At 43.1% G+C, this 18,948-nt stretch overlaps 1 protein-coding gene across 1 annotated transcript in view; it reads left to right on the top strand.

Moving 5' to 3' along the window:
* Positions 1 to 18,948, top strand: part of LOC149445087 (major histocompatibility complex class I-related protein 1-like) — a 107,420-nt gene that overhangs the window by 52,429 nt on the left and 36,043 nt on the right. Inside the window, exons 2-3 of the mRNA XM_089654226.1 lie at positions 15,941 to 15,993; positions 16,067 to 16,221. The gene's annotated coding sequence lies outside the window, so the exon portion shown is untranslated. The remainder of the gene's footprint in view (positions 1 to 15,940; positions 15,994 to 16,066; positions 16,222 to 18,948) is intronic.

Below are 18,948 nucleotides of genomic sequence, written 5' to 3'. Positions count from 1 at the left end.
GGCTTCATTCCCTAAAGCAGACCGCATGCAGTATATATTTGTTTTCTTAAATACTGCCTGTGATACTGAAAATGTCAATTCATTATTGCTTTATGCGGTATTTACCTACAAAAAGCAAAAAAAACCTCAGTAAATACGGCATAAAACGGCATAAAAAATTCACAAAAGGAAATAAATAAATGCGTGCGGTAAATAAGTAGTGGTCCAGGCATGTTAAGGAACCTGTTTGATTTTAACTGGTTAAGGAGTGGAGGGAGTCCTTAACAATCATGACAACAATGGAATTCCCCACTGACAGCAGAAGTAAACAAAAGAATTGCATTTAACCACTTCAAGTCCGGACACTTTTACCCCCTTCCTGTCCAGGCCAATTTTCAGCTTTCAGCGCTGTCACACTTTGAATGACAATTGCGCGGTCATGCAACACTGTACCCATATGAATTTTTTAGCATTTTTTTGAGACAGATAAAACTTTATTTTGGTGGTATTTATTCACCACTGGGATTTTTTTTTTTTTTGCTATATAAATGAAAACGTCCAAAAAATTTTTAAAAAAGTGTTTTTCTTATAAAATTTTGCATTTTTATTTTTTTTTAAATATTATTATTTATGGGTTTTTGCTTTTTTTAAAACATACTGTCACCCTAGCAGTACAGTGTCACCATAGTGACACTGTACTACTTGTGGGGGGGTGATGAAGAATTTTTTTTTTTTACACTGATTGCTTTTACACCCATAAAGGCTGTAAAAACAATAATTTCTCCTTCTCTCTAGCTGTATTCTTGCAGGCATTGAGAAATACTGAGAGCTGTGATTGGTCACAGCCTGTCACATGGTACAAGACTGTTGTGAATAGCCTTGTACCGTGTGACCTCTGTGATCATTCACATACTGTATTTCACATGTAGTAAGAAATGATGTCAGGAAGTGACATCTTGCTTACTACTATTCATGTGATTACTGATTGGCCAATCAGTGATCACATGATCGGGACTTCCCACAGAGGTCGTGTACAGCGATCAGTGTTCCGCTGGGAGCGCACACAAGCTGAAAATGCGGGCACCCTTTATGAATGGCAACCCACTCCTGCAATGCTCCCTTCCAGCCGTTTATGTACATGGGCCGGGCGGGAAGTGGTTAAAAATTTAGAAAAAAAATGCCAAAATAAGAACAACAAAAAAAATGGTGTGAGGTCCCCCAAAAATATTTACCAGACCTTTATCTGAGCATGCAGCCCGGCAGGCCAGGAAAGGGGTGGGATGAGCGAGCACACACCCCCTCCCCCAAACCATACCTGGCCACATGCCCTCAACATCGGGGGATGCTTTAGGTTAGTAGGCTTACCCCAAAGGACCTTATCCCCATGTTGTTGATGAGGACAGGGGCCTCTTCCCCACAACCCTGAGGTGGTTGTTGTGGGGGTCTGCAGGTGGGGGGTTATTGGAATCTGGAAGCCCCCTTTAACAAGGGGGCCCGCAGATCCCAGTTCCTCCCAGCCATATGAATGAGTTTCATTTATAAAAAAAACAAAAGAGTAGTGTAAATGAAGACAGGAGTCAGTTTTTGACAAGTTCTTTATTAAAAAATAATAATTAAAAAAAGTGATCCATCATCAAACACGATAAATGCCGATCGGCCGACCCAGATTAAAAAAAAAAAGAGGTCCTGTGGGGAATAGGCCCTTGTCTGCATCAACATGGGGGCAGGGTGCTTGTGCCTGCCCCAAAGAACCCCCCACATGTTGAGAGTATGGTTCAGGAGGGGGGGCGCTCACTCATCCCCCCTTCTTCCCTGGCCTACCAGGCTGTATGCTTGGGGCCTGATAAGGATTGGGGGGACCCCACAGCATTTTTTTTTCTTAATTCTTAAATGCCGGCAATTCTTTTGCTTACATTCTGTGGTCAGCGGGGAATCCCATTGATAGCAGATGCCACGATTGTGAAGGTTCCCAGCCACCACTGGCATTAAATACCACAAGCTTCCACTACTAAAATATCGCATTACTTCATAAAATAGCTCACGCCGTAGTTTAGTGAATGCCAAAAAAATGTGAAAACCGCTAAGCAGTATTTTACCGCAGTTCTTAATGCTTCGTGAATGGAGCCCAACGTCTGATATGAATACCTTAGATTGTACGCCCCTTGAGGGTTAGGGACTGATGTGAATGTACAATATATATGTAAAGCGCTGCGTAAATTGACGGCGCTATACAAGTACCTGAAATAAAATAAATAAAATATAAAGAGGAACTTCGACCACAAAACTAAAGTGTGGGGCTCCCCTTTAACCCCTTGGCGCCGAGCGTATGCAAATTAGCAGCCCCACTGAACTGTGTTTTTTTCCGTGGGGCCACTCATTTGCAAACCTGTCTTTGTGCCGGTAGCACGTCGCACAATACGCTCCCAGCACAAAAGCCGGGTGTCAGTGAAAGCCCCGGGTCCCGTTCTAACATTTTTCACATGATTGCTGTGATAGCATCTGATTGGATGTGACAGTGATCAGTCACTGTGAAGCCCGCCTTGTGTTCTCTCTCTGAATGGAGGAGAGAGATACATTGTATCTCTCTGTCCTTCACAGAGAAAAAAAGTGTTTGTAAATAAATGTAAATACAAATAATAATAATAAAATAAATAAGTAAATAAATAAATAAAAATACCTAGATCAATGTTTGATCTAGGTTAGTGCCAGGGTTAGTGTTTAGGTCAAGTAAGGGGCAAAAGTCAAGGGTTGTGGACAGTTTTTTTTTTTTCATCAGCATTTTTTTATTTTATTTTTAAATTAGTATCAGTGTCAGTTAGGGGTAGGATAGAAAAAAAAATCTAAATTTGCCCTATTGTTATTGGGCTGTACTACGGGTACAAACAACAACTAGCATACACATATGTGGTATCACTACGATCGACAGGAGCAGGAGAATTTATTTTGGGTTGTTCTTTGGTAGTTGGTTATGGTAGTTGCAAGAAATATACAACTAAATTTTAAAAGATGTTTTTGGGGGTTTTTGTTTACTACTTTTGGTCAGTTTTCCTTTGCTAATAATAAAAAAAAAAAAAAATCAGGAGATATCTATTACCATTGACCACCAAATGGAAGCCCAATTTGTCCTGAAAAAAAAACAAGGTATAATCTACCTGGATGCACAAAGTAGTTGTGATGATATGTATGTGATGTTATGTGATGGTATGTGATGATATGTATGTGATGGTATGTGATGATATGTATGTGATGATATGTGATGGTATGTGATGATATGTATGTGATGGTATGTGATGGTATGTGATGATATGTATGTGATGGTATGTGATGATATGTATGTGATGATATGTGATGATATGTATGTGATGATATGTATGTGATGTTATGTGATTAAATGTATGTGATGATATGTATGTGATGATATGTGATGGTAATGTGATGATATGTATGTAATGATATGTATGTGATGTCATGTGATTAAATGTATGTGATGATATGTGATGGTAATGTGATGATATGTATGTGATGATATGTGATGGTATGTGATGATATGTATGTGATGTTATGTGATGGTATGTGATGATATGTATGTGATGATATGTATGTGATGGTATGTGATGATATGTATGTGATGGTATGTGATGATATGTATGTGATGATATGTGATGATATGTATGTGATGATATGTATGTGATGATATGTGATGGTATGTGATGATATGTATGTGATGATATGTGATGGTATGTGATGATATGTATGTGATGTTATGTGATTAAATGTATGTGATGATATGTATGTGATGATATGTACAGTTTTGCTAACACATGCCAAAGTTGCAAAATTGTGCTTAGGCTTTAACATTTGTTTAACCTTTATGCTTAGGGGTCAATATCCCTACCTCCCTCATCCAGGATTAAGGTCAGCTATGATCATAAATGGGAACTCCGCTGTATAAATAAAGTATGGTTCCCCTTAACCTCCCTGGCGGTATTCCCGAGTGTAGCTCGGGGTAAGGTTTCAGTACCACAAGCGGTAACCCCGAGCTACACTCGGGAATACCATGCGGCGCTGCTCCACGATCCCTGTATCACTTACCTTGTCCTGCGCTCCCACGATGTCCCTCCTGCAGTGTCCCCGACAATGTAATCCGGCGGATGACAGCATCTGTCATCTGGGTTCCGTCCCCTGTGAGCGTCGGGACGTACGGGGGACGGAACGGCGGGAAATTCAAAAATGACAAAAAGTGACATTCACTAAAATCACTAAAATCACATAGTATAACATTCCTGTATCAAACCATTTCACATACATTTTGTCCCGAGTGCTTTGTCCTGTGTCCTGCCTGCATTTTTACTGTTCTTATTGCCTGGAAACTGAGAAATGTCCATGGCGTCCAAAAAGCGTCACTTTAGGTCAAAAGCGGTTTTAGACCGGCTAGAGAACAGCGATAGTAAATTAGAATCACTTGCAGAATTGAGTGATAATGATTCGTGAGGAAATTCGTCATCAGACACTGAAAACGATTTTGCGACTTTGCTCAGTGATGTGGGAACTTGACGCTATATTTCAAATTTAAGTGTTTTTGGTTTGATTATATTATTAAATTAAATTTATTATTATTATATTATTATTTTTATGATTATTTATTAAATTATAATTTATGATTTAGTGTTTCAAATTTTATCATACCCGGGATGTTTACTAGACTCTTGTTCGGACAGATTTCAGTGAGTTATTCCTAAAAATTACAGCCTACAATAAAAAAAAAACATATTTCCATGCAAAAAAAATGGTACCGCTTTCAGCACCAAAAATCTGAAATAATCATACCGCCAGGGAGGTTAATATAAGTAACAGACACTCTTTCGGAATTTAGGGTCTGATATCAATATGAAGGGTTACCCAGCAGAAAATATTAAAAAATAGAGGTAGGCTTCCTAAGCATTCACAGTAGACCGTAATTCAAGCATGCAGTCTGTCTGGCAAGAATAGGGGGGCAGCAAATGTACAGCCCACATCCTGAACTGTAAAACCTGTGGATCATCTTAGAAATCGCTTCTAGAAGGGTCGCACAGGCACAGCAACATACCCGTACGTCGCTCGCCTCCGTTGGGTTTAGGCCGTGCGCATGCGTTCCTTGTCGTGATTAGACACAGCAGGATTTCACCAGTGGGTACCGGACAACGATTCATGGCCGCACCTGCTGACCGGCTGTGTCCAATCAGAGCCCAGAGCCCTGTGTTGACAAACCTCAGTGTCAAAGTAGCCCAAGTCTATGTTCATACATAGTTTTTCCATTGTGTTTTGCAGAAACACACAACATTCCACTTAACATAATTTCCTATGGGACAGGTTCACATCTCCGTGTTTTCACCCCGTGCGTTTTTGGGAAAGGGTCAGAGACTTTTTTAAATGCAAAATATTGCATTTTTGGTTCAAAAGACTTTAATGGAGACACTACAGAAATGCATGTAGTGCATTTTTGATGCATTTTTGACACATTTTTGATGTGTTTTGCATTTTAATCTGCCCGGCAACAAGTTGGGAAAAAAAAGTAAATCGCATTAAGCACCACAAAAAGCACAGCTGAAATGGATCAAACGCAAACTGCATAAGTGTGAACCTAGCCTAATGCAGGCCATAGACAGGCCGTTTATCGGCTGAATTGTCGGCCGATAAACGAAAAATCAGTCGTTCCTGCTATGGATGCTGCCACCAATGGTGACGAAAAACTACCGTTTTTCGTGGATTTTCCAGCATGAACGATAAAAAGAAAAGGGAAGAACCGCGAAAAATGGCTGATGGCATTGCCCCACTAATGGCATGAATATTGGCCGATTTTTAGTGCACACGAACATTCGGCTGATAAACGACCCGTCTATGGCCTGCATTAGGCTCTATTCACACTTGTGCGACTTGTCATGCGACTTTGGCCCTCAAAGTCGAATGACAAGTTGCAGCCCATTCTTTTCAATGGCACCCGTTCAAATCGGTGCAACTTAATGTCTCAGCCACTTTAAAAAGGTGGATGCACTACTTTGATGGGACTTTTGATGCAACTTTGATTCAGAGAGTACAAAAGTACATGAAAGTCTTGATGTCTTGGTTCTGGAGCTGAATTTTAAAAAAAGCTGTGGACAGTGTTTTTTTTTTTTTAATCCAAACAACTTTTATTGTCAAGACAATGAACCAAAATGGAACAATGTGAACAGTGTTTAAAGTGCTGGATATTTGCATTATATGTGTATAATTTGTTGCATTTGCAGTTTATAATTTCTGGATGTAATTCTGGCGTTACACTTTATATATTTAGGAATTGCAGCCCTAGCTTATCTGTCCTGGAGAAGCAGCCTGTCCTCTCCTCTGCTGACATTATTATTTATTACAGGTACTTATATAATGCTGTCAATTCATTCGCTTCTACTAGCCCAGCGTATAAAATTCAAAATACTAACCACAACATGCAAATCCATCCACAACACTGCCCCTAGCTACATCACCAGCCTAATCCATAGATATCATCCAAATCGCCCGCTCCGCTCCTCCCAAGACCTCTTCCTCGTCACCTCCTCTCACGCTCGCCTCCAGGACTTCTCAATAGCCTCTCGCATCCTCTGGAACTCCCTACTGTAGTATGTTCGCTCAGCCCCCACCCTGTCTGCCTTTAGGCAATCTTTGAAAACTCACTTATGTAGGGAAGCCTACCCCACCTCCACCTAAGAACTGTACTTGAGCCACCTGCATCAGATCATCCCCCGCAGCTATCACCTTTTGTATCACCTCCCCCTTCCTTTAGATTGTAAGCTCCACGAGTCGGGCCCTCCTATTCCTTCTGTACTGAAATGTATTGTAATTGTACTTTCTCCCTTATATTGTAAAGCGCTGCGCAAACTGTTGGTGCTATATAAATCCTGTATAATAATAATTTAATCATACATATATATTGTACATTCACATCAGTCCCTAACCCTCAAGGGGCGTACAATCTACGGTCCCTAACTCACATTCATACAGTACATACACTAGGGACAATTTATACAGGAGCCAATTAATGCCCCGTACACACTATAAGAATATTGTACGAAAATTTTCGTACGAGGACCGATCATCCAATAATCGGATCATTAGTACACAGCTTTTGAGAGTCGATCACGACAATTTCCGAAGGGACAAGCACGAAAAATTTTCTCACATGATACCAGATCGTACAATTTTCGTTTAATCAGTACAGTAGTCATCCGAAAATACAATACCAATACAATACAATACATGACATCACTTTCAACATTCTTTTCTTTCATAGGAGAATTTTTGTATCTTTAATAACCTTTTCACGTTCGATGTGAGACTAGCAGGCAAAAAAACAGGCGATTGTTCGTCCGATATTCTCATCGTGTGTACGGGGCTTGACAGCATGTCTTTGGAGTGTGGGAGAAAGCCCACACAGGCACAGGGAGAACATGCAAACTCCAGGCAGGTGGTGCTGTGGTTGGGATTTGAACCAATGACCCTAGTACTGCCAGGCAGAAGTGCTAGTGTGGAGTATGGGAGAAAGCCCACACAGGCACAGGGAGAACATGCAAACTGCAGGCAGGTGGTGCTGTGGTTGGGATTTGAACCAATGACCTTAGTACTGCCAGGCAGAAGTGCTAGTGTGGAGTGTGGGAGAAAGCCCACACGGGCACAGGGAGAACATGCAAACTCCAGGCAGGTGGTGCTGTGGTTGGGATTTGAACCAATGACCCTAATACTGCCAGGTGGAAGTGCTAGTGTGGAGTGTGGGAGAAAGCCCACACGGGCACAGGGAGAAAATGCAAACTCCAGGCAGGTGGTGCTGTGGTTTGGATTTGAACCAATGACCCTAATACTGCCGGGTGGAAGCCACTGTGCTGTCCCAAGAAATGGAGTGAGAAGCAGAGGACGCCACCCTCAGAACTGCCCTGTTTCTGCCCCCCAGTGACTTCCAATCACAAAGACCATGTGTCTTCTGTACATATAGGTTTTCTTGTGTACATGTCACACTGATGGCGTTGTTTGTATTCTTGATCCGTTGACATTACCATGGGGATGTATAAAAAGTGTCCTAGCAGCATGCAAACACTACACTCACGTGAGATGGCTGCTGGAGAGGTAATGATCTCGTCTGTCTGGACATATCAATTCTAAATGTATTATCACAGGGCATTGACTAAATATTCACCCCATAATAAGTCATTGCATGCAACTTTTTTTAGTACATAGCTTGTAGGAGGAGTTTTCATTCTCCCGTGATTGTCCTATTTTTATTTATTTCAGGTACTTATATAGGGCTGTCAATTAATGCAGTGCTTTACATATATATTGTACATTCACATCAGTCCCTAACCCTCAAGGGGTGTACAATCTAAGGTCCCTAACCTACATTCATATACTAGGGGCAATTTAGATAGAATTCAATTAACCTACCAGCATGCCTTTTGAGTGTGGGAGGAACCCAGAGAAAACCCACACAGGCACAGGGAGAACATGCAAACTCCAGGCAGGTGATGCTTTGGTTGGGATTTGAACCAACAACCCCAGTACTGCCAGGTGGAAGTGTTAACCATTTAGCCACTGTGCTGCCCAGTGTTGGTCATGTTTGAATGCCTTGAACCCATTTCTTTGTAATAATGCTGCCTGTAAGTGATGGTAGATTCTACAAGGGGACATAGAGGGATGTGTCTGTCCCAGAATAAATTAAATCCTTATCCGCAATATTTCATGCCCATTGACATGTGAAGTCTGCCTTCCCCTCTACTGACCACTGACATCGGCATCCGTCTTCCGATCACTGAAAACAGTCATCTATGAGAATTGAAGTTACAAGGGTTAGCGCTGCCTTCCCTTTACAAGGCAATAGATAAAAATGTGACGGGAACGCAGAGCGAACCTCTTAGAACAGCGTTTTAGTTGTCTAAATTACCAATCGGGCAGCAGCGGCACCCCTGAATAGTGTCCATTGTCTAGGCACATTCTATATGTGATACGTATTTATTCAGCAACGCGTTTGAGGTGAACGGGAAGTAGAAACTCATTGTGACGCAGGTTTTTTATTATTATTATTATTACTATTATTATTATTATACAGTATTTATATAGCGCCAATAGTTCGCTCAGCACTGTACATTACAAAGGGGGACAGTACATGAGACAGTACAATAACAATTACCACATCCAACAATACCAATACAATGCGATACACGAGGGGATTGAGGGCCCTGCTCCTTGGAGCTTACAATCTAGCAGGGAGGGGATGGTGGTACGGGAGGAAAAGTTGTGGGGGATGGAGTGGAAGGAAGAGTGGAGGAGATCGGCAGTTAGCAGAGGGCGGGGTAGGCTTCCCTGAAGAGGTGGGTTTTCAGGGTGCGCCTAAAGGAGAGGAGAGTAGGTGATAGTTTGATGGATTGGAGTAAGGAGTTCCAGAGGATGGGTGATGCCCTGGAGAAGTCCTGGAGGTGGGCATGGGAGGAGGAGACCAGGGAACTAGAGAGAAGGAAGTCTTGTGAGGAGCGGAGTGTGCGTTTTGGGTGGTATTTGGATATTAGGTCAGTGATGTAGTTCGGGGCAGTATGGTGGACAGCTTTGTACGTCAGTGTTAGGATTTTGAATTTGATCCGTTGGGCAATCGGAAGCCAGTGGAGGGATTGGCAGGGGGGGGGTGAAAACGGAGCGGATGGAAAGGTGAATGAGTCTGGCAGCCGTATTCAGGATCGACTGAAGCGGGGATAGCCTGTGGCGAGGCAGGCCAGTGAGGAGGGAGTTGCAGTAGTCGAGTCGTGATATGATGAGGGAGTGGATGAGCTGTTTAGTGGTTTCTGGGGTTAGGAACGTGCGGATTTAGTGGTTTCTGGGGTTAGGAACGTGCGGATTTTGGCGATGTTGCGGAGGTGGAGTCTGCATGAGTTTGTTAATGATTGGACTTGGGGCTGGAAGGGTAGATTGGAGTCTAGGATGACACCAAGTACTCTGTCCTGCGGGGTGGGCCTGATGGCGGCATTGTTGGACGTGATGGAGAAGTCAGTGGGGGGGGGGGTGCGCGGGCAGGGGCGAAAACTAGGAGCTCGGTTTTGGAGAGGTTCAGTTTAAGGATTACACATCTGATTGTGATAGATGAGCCAGTGCTAGAAATATAGGAGCTGGTTTACTAAGGCCATACAGGCTGTTCTCTTTGCAAAGTTAATTTTAATTGATAATTAAAGTATAACTAAAGGCAAAACTTTTTTTTTTTGTTTAGGATAGAGTGGAGAAGGATTAGAACCCCGGTCCATTTTTATTGCTGTCTGTGCCCCTGTTAGACTACGTTCAATCCATGGCAGCATACATGTGATATAGCTCCACCCCTATAGCCACCCACAGGACCAGTGTAAATCTATAAAAGTCTGACTGAGAGCAACCTCCCCCATACTCTGCACAACAAGATCAAACAAGGGAGGGTTCGTATGCTGCCATGGATTGGCGTCAGGGAAGGAAAATTACAGTAAGCATGATACAATTTTCTGTTTTCCTGATGCCAACATGGCCGCATACATGTGATAAATAACTAGCTAAACAGGGAGGGCTAAACTGTATAATCATCAATCTGCATTACAATGGGTATGGAAGCCTGGACTACCATTCTGTTGAAGTCCAGCTACATCACCAATCTTGTCTCCAAATACCACCCAAACCATCCTCTCTGCTCCTCCCAAGACCTCCTGCTCTCTAGTTCCCTTGTCTCCTCATCCCATGCTCGTATCCAGGACTTCTGCAGAGCCTCTCCCATCCTCTGGAACTCTCTACCCCAATATTTCCAGCTATGTCCTACTCTGGTTGCTTTTATGCAGTCCCTGAAAACTCATCTCTTCATGGCTCCAACTAACTGAACTTTTATCTCATCCCCGACACTTGTAACCTTTTGTACCTCTTGCCCCACCCTATTAGATTGTAAACTGTTATGAGCAGGGCCCTCTTAACCCTCTTGTATCTTATTGTATTGGAAATTAATTATCTCCCTTATTGTAAAGCGCTGTGCAAATTGTTGGCATTATATCCTGTATAACAGTAATATAAAAGTAATTTCACAAAAAAATACATAAATTAACTAGTTGCTGATCGCAGATAGCTGAATGATGGCTGCACTGCGGCCGGCCAGTTCTGAGAGGCCGTCATATGACATCCTCCCACAACGCGCTCTCCTACGGACACAGCTGATCACGTGATGTGGTAAAAGGCCAATCACAGCAGCCTTTTACCACGTGATCAGCCGTGTCCAATGACGCTGTCAGAGCGTCAGAGCGTGAGGAAAGTACAGTTGTTAGAGCAGGGATCAGCACCGGTCATTATTGCACTGATGATCAGTGCCCTGACGATCGGTGCCCAGCAGTGCCATCCACCAGTTCCACCCACCTGTGCCCAGCAGTGCCACCCACCTGTGCCCATCAGTGCCCAGAAGTGCCACCCACCTGTACCACCCACCTGTGCCCAGCAGTACCGCCCACCTGTGCCCAGCAGTGCTGCTAGTCAGAGTTGCCAGTCAGTGCCACCCCATCAGAAAAAATGAGGAAGGGTTGTAACAGTGCAAACACTGCAAAGTCCTGGGAAGTGGTAGTATGGGGGTGATCGTGGTATTGGTGGCTACTGTATGAAGAGCGTAGGATTCCGTGTGGCACTGAGGGCAAGGCTTCCAAATAAGCTGTAGCAACTTCAGTAGATGAGAAAAGGAGAGAAGCGCCTCTAAGTGCAATAAGTCTTTTTATTCAAGTCTAAATGTAGAAACACTCACATGTGTGAAGTAATCATAAGCTTAAAAAGCGTGGTTAACAATAGTTAACGGTGGGGTGGTAACCCGGGTGAAGAGCCGTCATCTCTCTGCGATGTGGGGAGGTCAGCTCTCGGCTGGAACAGCGTGATGGCTGGAGGGGAGCAGCGGTGAGGCCGGCCGGCATGCACGTCCTCCCTCAGAGCTGGATGGAACGCACGCTGGAACGTAGCGGCGGTGTGGCCGTGATGATGTCAGATCCCAGGGTGCACTGCGACGCGTTTCGGAGTATGCACTGGCCATTGAAAAGCAGCTTGAAAAAGGAGTGCACTTCTGCCTTCCACGGCCAGTGCATGCTCTGAAACGCGCCGCAGTGCACCCTGGGATCTGACGTCATCACGGCCACACCGCCGCTACGTTCCAGCGTGCGTTCCATCCGACTCTGAGGGAGGACGTGCACGCCTGCCGGCCTCACCGCTGTTTCCCTCCAGCCACCACGCTGTTCCAGCCGAGAGCTGACCTCCCCACATCGCAGAGAGATGACGGCTCTTCACCCGGGTTACCACCCCACCGTTAACTATTGTTAACCACGGCTTTTAAGCTTATGATCACCCAATCAGTGCTGCCCATCAGTGCCGCCTATCAGTGCCCATCAGTGCTGCCTATCAGTGAGGCCTCATCAACGCACATCAGTGAAGGAGATAAATTACCTGGTTGCAAAATTTTATAATAGAAACAAAGAAACTTTTTTTTTCAAATGTTTTGCTCTTTTTTGTTTATAGCGCAAAAAGTAAAACACCCAGCAGTGAGTAAATACCATCAAAAGAAAGCTCTATTTGTGAGAAAAAAAATTATAAAACTTTCATATGAGTACAATGTTGCATGACCGCGCAATTGTCATTCAAAGTGCGACAGCACTGAAAGCTGAAAATAGGCCTGGTAAGGAAGGGGATATGTGTCTGGTAGGCAAGTGGTTAAATAATTTGCGGTCTAGCCATGTGCTATTTAATGGACGTATCCAAGAAAATTGACCAACCATGAAACAACCATGACTCATCCCCACTGGGGATTCCTCACTGACAGTAGTATGTAAACAAATGTAATCAGGTACATTTAATACATTTATTTTTCTTTCTAAATTATTTTGATAATCTGTTTATCTCTACATAAAAAACAATATTGGTGAAGCGCTTCACATGAAAAACTAAATAAGTAGGTGCAATGATATAAAAATACATATAAAGTGACCTCACTGTATTGAAAGGTATTGATAACTAATGCTAAATAATCCCCCCCAAAAAAAATATACAAGTGCCAAGTGCTGGGAGTGCAAAACAGGTCATGCGTTTGCTGACTAGATCGTGTCAAAATAAAATATAAAATATATGCACAGTAAACATAATACACAATAACATTACACACTCTAACTGAAAGTGGAACGTGCTCAGTGTGGGTATGAATATAGGTTAAAAGTAAAATCCACAATCTGTGCTGTGATTCGGTCAGTCAGCATGTCCCAGCCAATGACGTATGGCCGGAACCTGCTGACCACGATTGGCACCTTTTTACTTCTTGCCTCTGTTTTTATGACCTTTATGGCTTGTGAGTATGTTTTTGCATCTTTTTAATACATTTTTGCGTTAATGCACGAGGAGAGTGCGCCCTGTTTTTTTTTTTTTTGCTACTATCAAGATTCCCCAGTCTATCATGGGCGACACCTCAGCAAGTGCACTATTCCATTTTGAGTGCATCAAGAAAGGTTTGAGCGCTGGTTTCTGGTTACTGTTGGTGTTTACACACAATGTGGAGGCCAAGCCACCTCAAACTTGTGTTCCTCAAACCATTCTTGAACCATTTTGGCAGTGTAGCAGGGCACATTATCTTGCAGAAAGAGGCCACTGCTATCAGGGAATACCGTTTCCATGAAGGGGTGTTCTTGGTCACCCACAATGTTTAACCAGTTGCCGCCCAGCCTATAGCTAGATGGCGGCCGGGCGAACAGCTTGTCCCTCCGGGTGGACGCCATATGGTGTCCTTTCAGGCACGCGCAGTGCGCCTGCCTGCAGGGCCGCTCTGCGGCGCGATCTGACACCGGCCATGTACCTTGGATAATGATAGATCTGTGCACAGGCCCCATTGCCAGTACCAGGTGACCTGCTGTGACCAACCACAACAGGTCACATGACAGTTGTATACAATGGATGGCTTCCTTTCATGCAATCCATTGTATACAAGTGTGTCTAGCTGTGAATGGTCACAGCAATCACATGCACAAGCTGGGCCAATCACAGCCCATCTTTGTCATGTGAGTTGCCGTGGCCCCATCACAGCTAAGCACGAAAAAAAAACCCCGAATGAATCAATGTCATTCAGGCAAATGCTTGCTTATAGCGAAGTAATTCTTTGCTATAAGCAAATTGTGTAAAAAAAAAAAAAAATACTGATCACTTCTCCAAAGTAGTACAATGTCACTATGGTAACATTATACTACTTTGGACATAGTGAAATATGAAAAAATAATCTTAAAAAAAAAGAAAAAATGTTTAATAAAAAATTAAAACATAAAAATTTTAAAAAAGTTATACTTTTTTTTTTTCGTGCTGTCACCAGTCAGTGTCCCTGATCACCGCCATGCCAGTTATATGATGGCGCTGTACTGCACTGGTGACAGTATGTAAAAAAAAAATAGTGAAAATAATTTAATTTTCTGAAAAAATATGACAAAAAAATTACAACTTCAAAAAAACATGCCTCTGATCAAATACGTCGGACTGTCTACTCTGCAAAAAGGGGTCATTTGGGGGATATCTGTACTGTTCTGACATTCTTGGACCTCAAGAAATTAGATTGGCTGTCAGTGCTTCAGGATTGATCAATATTCAGATCTATACCATAGTTTGTGAACTCTATAACTTTCCTACAAACTAAATAATACATCCTAATTTGGGTTATTTTCACTAAAGAAATGTAGCAGAATACAACTTTGCCTAAATTTATGAAGAACAATTATTTATTTGCAAACTTTTAAAACAGAAACAAAGAAAAACGTGGGTTTTTTTTCCAAAATGTTTGGTCTTTTTTTGTTAATTTAGCAAAAAATTAAAACCCCAGTGTTGATTAAATAACACCAAAAGAAAGCTCTACTTGTGTGAAGAAAATTATAAATTTTAGTTTGGGTACATATGGGTACAAATGACCGCGCAATTGTCATTCAAAGTGTGAGAGTGCTGAAACCTGAAAAATGGCCTGGGCAGGAAGGGGGTAAAAGTGCCCGGTATGGAAGTGGTTAAGTAGGTGGTAAGTATCAAAGTAATATCCCCATGAATGGCAGGACCCAAGGTTTCCCAGCAGAACATTGCCCAAAGCATCAAACGTCTTCCCATACTGCATCCTGGCTCCATCTCTTCACAGGTAAATGATAGACACGCACCCACGTATGATGTAAAAGAAAAAGTTATTCATAAGATTAGGCCACCTTCTTCCATTGGCTTCATGGTCCAGTTCTGATGCTCTCATTCCCATTGTAGGCGCTCCTAGCTGTGGGCACCGGCCAGCATGGAGAACTCTGACTGGTCTGAGGCTACACTGGATCCGTGCTCCACTAGCTTCAGTGTTAGGCAGGGGAGACATCAGGGGTCTAAAATGACCCTGATGTCTCATTAAAGAGAACATGTCAATGCAAAATGATATCGCTTAGGGAAGTTTGGTCCTACAGTATATGTGATAAAAAGTAAAGTTAAGTAAAAAAAAAAAAGTGTAGAAAGTTAAAGTTGGGGGGGTGCTCCACTAGCTTCAGTGCTAGGCAGGGGAGACATCAGGGGTCTAAAATGACCCTGATGTCTCATTAAAGAGAACATGTCAATGCAAAATGATATCCCTTAGGGAAGTTTGGTCCTACAGTATATGTGATAAAAAGTAAAGTTAAGTAAAAACAAAAAGTGTAGAACGTTATAGTTGGGGGGGGGGGTAGTGCTTACCGGTGGTCCATGGAAGTATTGGATTACTTCTACCTGACAACAGTCTGCTCGACAGATCTGCTCTGTGTTTTTGCTTTTATATTTCATTATCATGTTGTGTTATTTCTGGCCTGTATCTACCATAAAGCTTGGGATGTAGACAAACAGACAGTGTTTGTTTGTTTGTTTGGTTTTATGCTTGACAATAAATATTTACATGCTCTTGTTTGTCTGGTCTGCCCTATTTCTCTAGGTACTTCGAACTTCACAGATATTTTCAAGAGAGAATACAAAGCGCATCACCAGGTATGTCTTATAAAAAGTGATCAAAATGATTAAAAGTGGATATAAAAAGTAATGCCATTGTTTCTCCAAATAGAATCTGGGATATTGATCTAATCCTTCCTTGGAGAGAGGCAGAGCTGAAATCTTCAACCCAGCTGGACGCCAAACCATTGTCATTGTCTGCTTTGTCTGAGCCCAAGCGCTGAAGAAGAGGGATCCTCAACTGGCAGAAATACTTTATATTTTCAGGTATTTATAGCTTCTACCGCCTACAACACCCTCATGCTTCTTATGTATTAAAATGTGCTGACCTGCAAATCCCTTCTAGCAACTATTCAGAATCCTTCTCTCCTCTTCCACTCCGCACAGCATACATGACAGCGTAAAGCTTGCTGAATGTGGGGGCAACAGGAAATGTACTTATTAGTCATTTTATACTTACCTACTCTACTTGCTCTATGCCTTACAGCTATGCGTTTTCTGCAGTGTTTTGCAGAAACGAACTACAGTCCATTTAACATGATTTCCTATGGGACAGGTTCACATCTCTGCATTTTCACCCGCTGCGTTTTTTGGAAAGGGTCAGAGACTTTTTTGAAAGCAAAAAGTTGCAGTTTTGGTTCTATAAAGTTTAATGGAAATGCTGCAGAAAAGGATGTAGTGTGTTTTTGCTGCAATTTTGATGCATTTTTGCCACGTTTTTTGCATTTTAAATCTGCCTAGCAACAAGAAAAATTTTAAAAAATGAAAAAAAAAAAACACAACGCGTCAAAAAACGCAAAGCACATGACAGAAACGGCTATAACGCAACCTGCATAGGTGTGAACCTAGCCTAAAAGCGGGGGCCAGCAACCCACAGACCGCAATCTACCTGCAGATTGCAGCCAGGTGACTGGTGGATCAAAACCTAGGTTCCTGAATGCAGGAGTTTTGGTGCACTTTCAGAAAGTGCACCACACCTGCAGAATATAATAGGAGTCTAAGGCAAAGCACAGCCAACCCATAAAAGTCGCAGATACACTGCACTGAACCCATGGTGCAGGTAAACTGCACCACGTCAGTGTGAAAGCAACCTTCTAGGGAGATCAGAACAGTAAGGGTTCATTTACATTTGCAGTTTGGGGGGTATCACCCCATAGTTAAGACGTATTTTTACCGCCGCAACCGCACCCCCTTTAGCTGCAGTGGCCAGGGGTGTAGACATGTCACAGCTGCGGAAAGCATTATACACCCTGTCATGGTTGGTGGGTGTACCACCTACCAAGCATGAGCCATTCGAGTGACTGGCAGTACTAGGGTCGTTGGTTTGAATCCCAGCCACGGCACCACCTGCCTGGAGTTTGCATGTTCTCCCTGTGCCTGCGTGGGTTTCCTCCGGGTACTCCGGTTTCCTCCCACACTCCAAAGACATGCTGGTAGGTTAATTGGATCCTGTCTAAATTGTCCCTAGTATGTAAGAATGTAAGTTAGGGACCTTAGATTGTACACCCCTTGAGGGTTAGGGACTGATATGAATGTACAATATATACTGTATGTGTAAAGCGACGGCGTTATATAAGTACCTGAAATAAATAAAATAAATGAGTCCGCTCTGCAAGTGCCCTGCAACCATGTGCACTACAGCAAAAAAGGGTTAAAGCAATCAGTGTTGTGTTGCTTTCTCACCACCTGATTTAACCCCTTGGACCCCATAGAAGCATGCAGTTGCAGGGCACTTGCAGAGTTTCCCCATTTACTTGAGTGGTTTCATGGCTGGCCAAACATTAGCACTCACCAAAAGCAACGGGGTTTTATTCCTGCTGCGGCATGTGCACACCCGCTACAGGGCAGTTGGCAAGTAGTTAAAAACCTAAACCATATATAGACCTATATTTCCAGAGGACAGTCCCTTACAATATGATTCAGCCCGGGTTCACACTGATGCTGTGCTGAATTTGCAGCATTTTTTTGTGCGAATTCCACACCGCATCAGAATGGCACCCCATTCATGCACACCGCTGCGGGTGTGTATGTTAACAACACCCCGAAATCAGTCTGCAAAACGTGGTGCGATGTGCAGAATCGGATCACATAGGTGTGAATACCCATGCGATCCGATTCTAGTGTAGACCCAAGAATGGCTCCTGCACCTCTTTGGTGTGGATGCAGTGCGATTTGAGCCATACTTGACGGAACTGAACATGCACAGAATTCGCATGTGATTTGCGCAGGAATGCAGTGTGGTTCCTGTGGGAATCACATACGCTGTACCGCACCGTATATATGTGAACGTAGCCTCAATTCCTTGTCTTTCTGAGTTCAGTGCAGTCCCCCATCCTTATCCTGATGAATATAAAAACAAGGCTAGGAGCCCCTTCTGTGGGTCTTTTTGGGCTGGGGTAGTTCCCAATTATGCAGGTCTCTCCTGATACATTTCTTTTTTTATGCGGCTTTTATCTGTGGGGATCTCTGTTCCAAGAACTTTGCAGCCAATCCTGAGTGAGGAGACTCCTATTTCTAAAAGGGCCCCACACACAGCAAAACTGATCTGCTTCCAAACACTCATTCCCTGGATGAAACGTCAGACAGTGCTGTATGGAGGAAGGGGTGGTTTACTTCTCTAACACATGTAGCCCTACCCCCATAGGAGCCTCTTGTATCTTGCCTGAGCTTTCCCCTAGATCTTCACACACAGTATTTCCTATAGCCAGGTGCACACAACATCTGCTTGTTACTACAGTGATCAGTCCACAGGTTGTAGTTTTTGTTGTTTTTTTTATATTATTTTATAACTGGGATAGGGAAGGGATATAGTGGGATACTCCAAATTAAACTATGAACACTTGAGGACAGCTTTCTCTAAGTAGATCTGTGTAGCAGACTACAAAAAATGGAGAAAAGTTCCTCTACAGATATGCAGACTTGGTGGACAATTGCTCTTCTGGACACCAGCCTCTAGCTTACACCCAGCAGCTGACTATATGGATCCCAAGGGGG

The sequence above is a fragment of the Staurois parvus genome, unplaced genomic scaffold, assembly GCF_062004578.1.
Source record: "Staurois parvus isolate SC_StPar_1 unplaced genomic scaffold, SC_StPar_1.0 ptg000746l, whole genome shotgun sequence".
Lineage (NCBI taxonomy): Eukaryota > Metazoa > Chordata > Amphibia > Anura > Ranidae > Staurois > Staurois parvus.
Note: the sequence above shows the minus strand (reverse complement) of the source record. Positions and strands in the feature narration are given on the sequence as shown.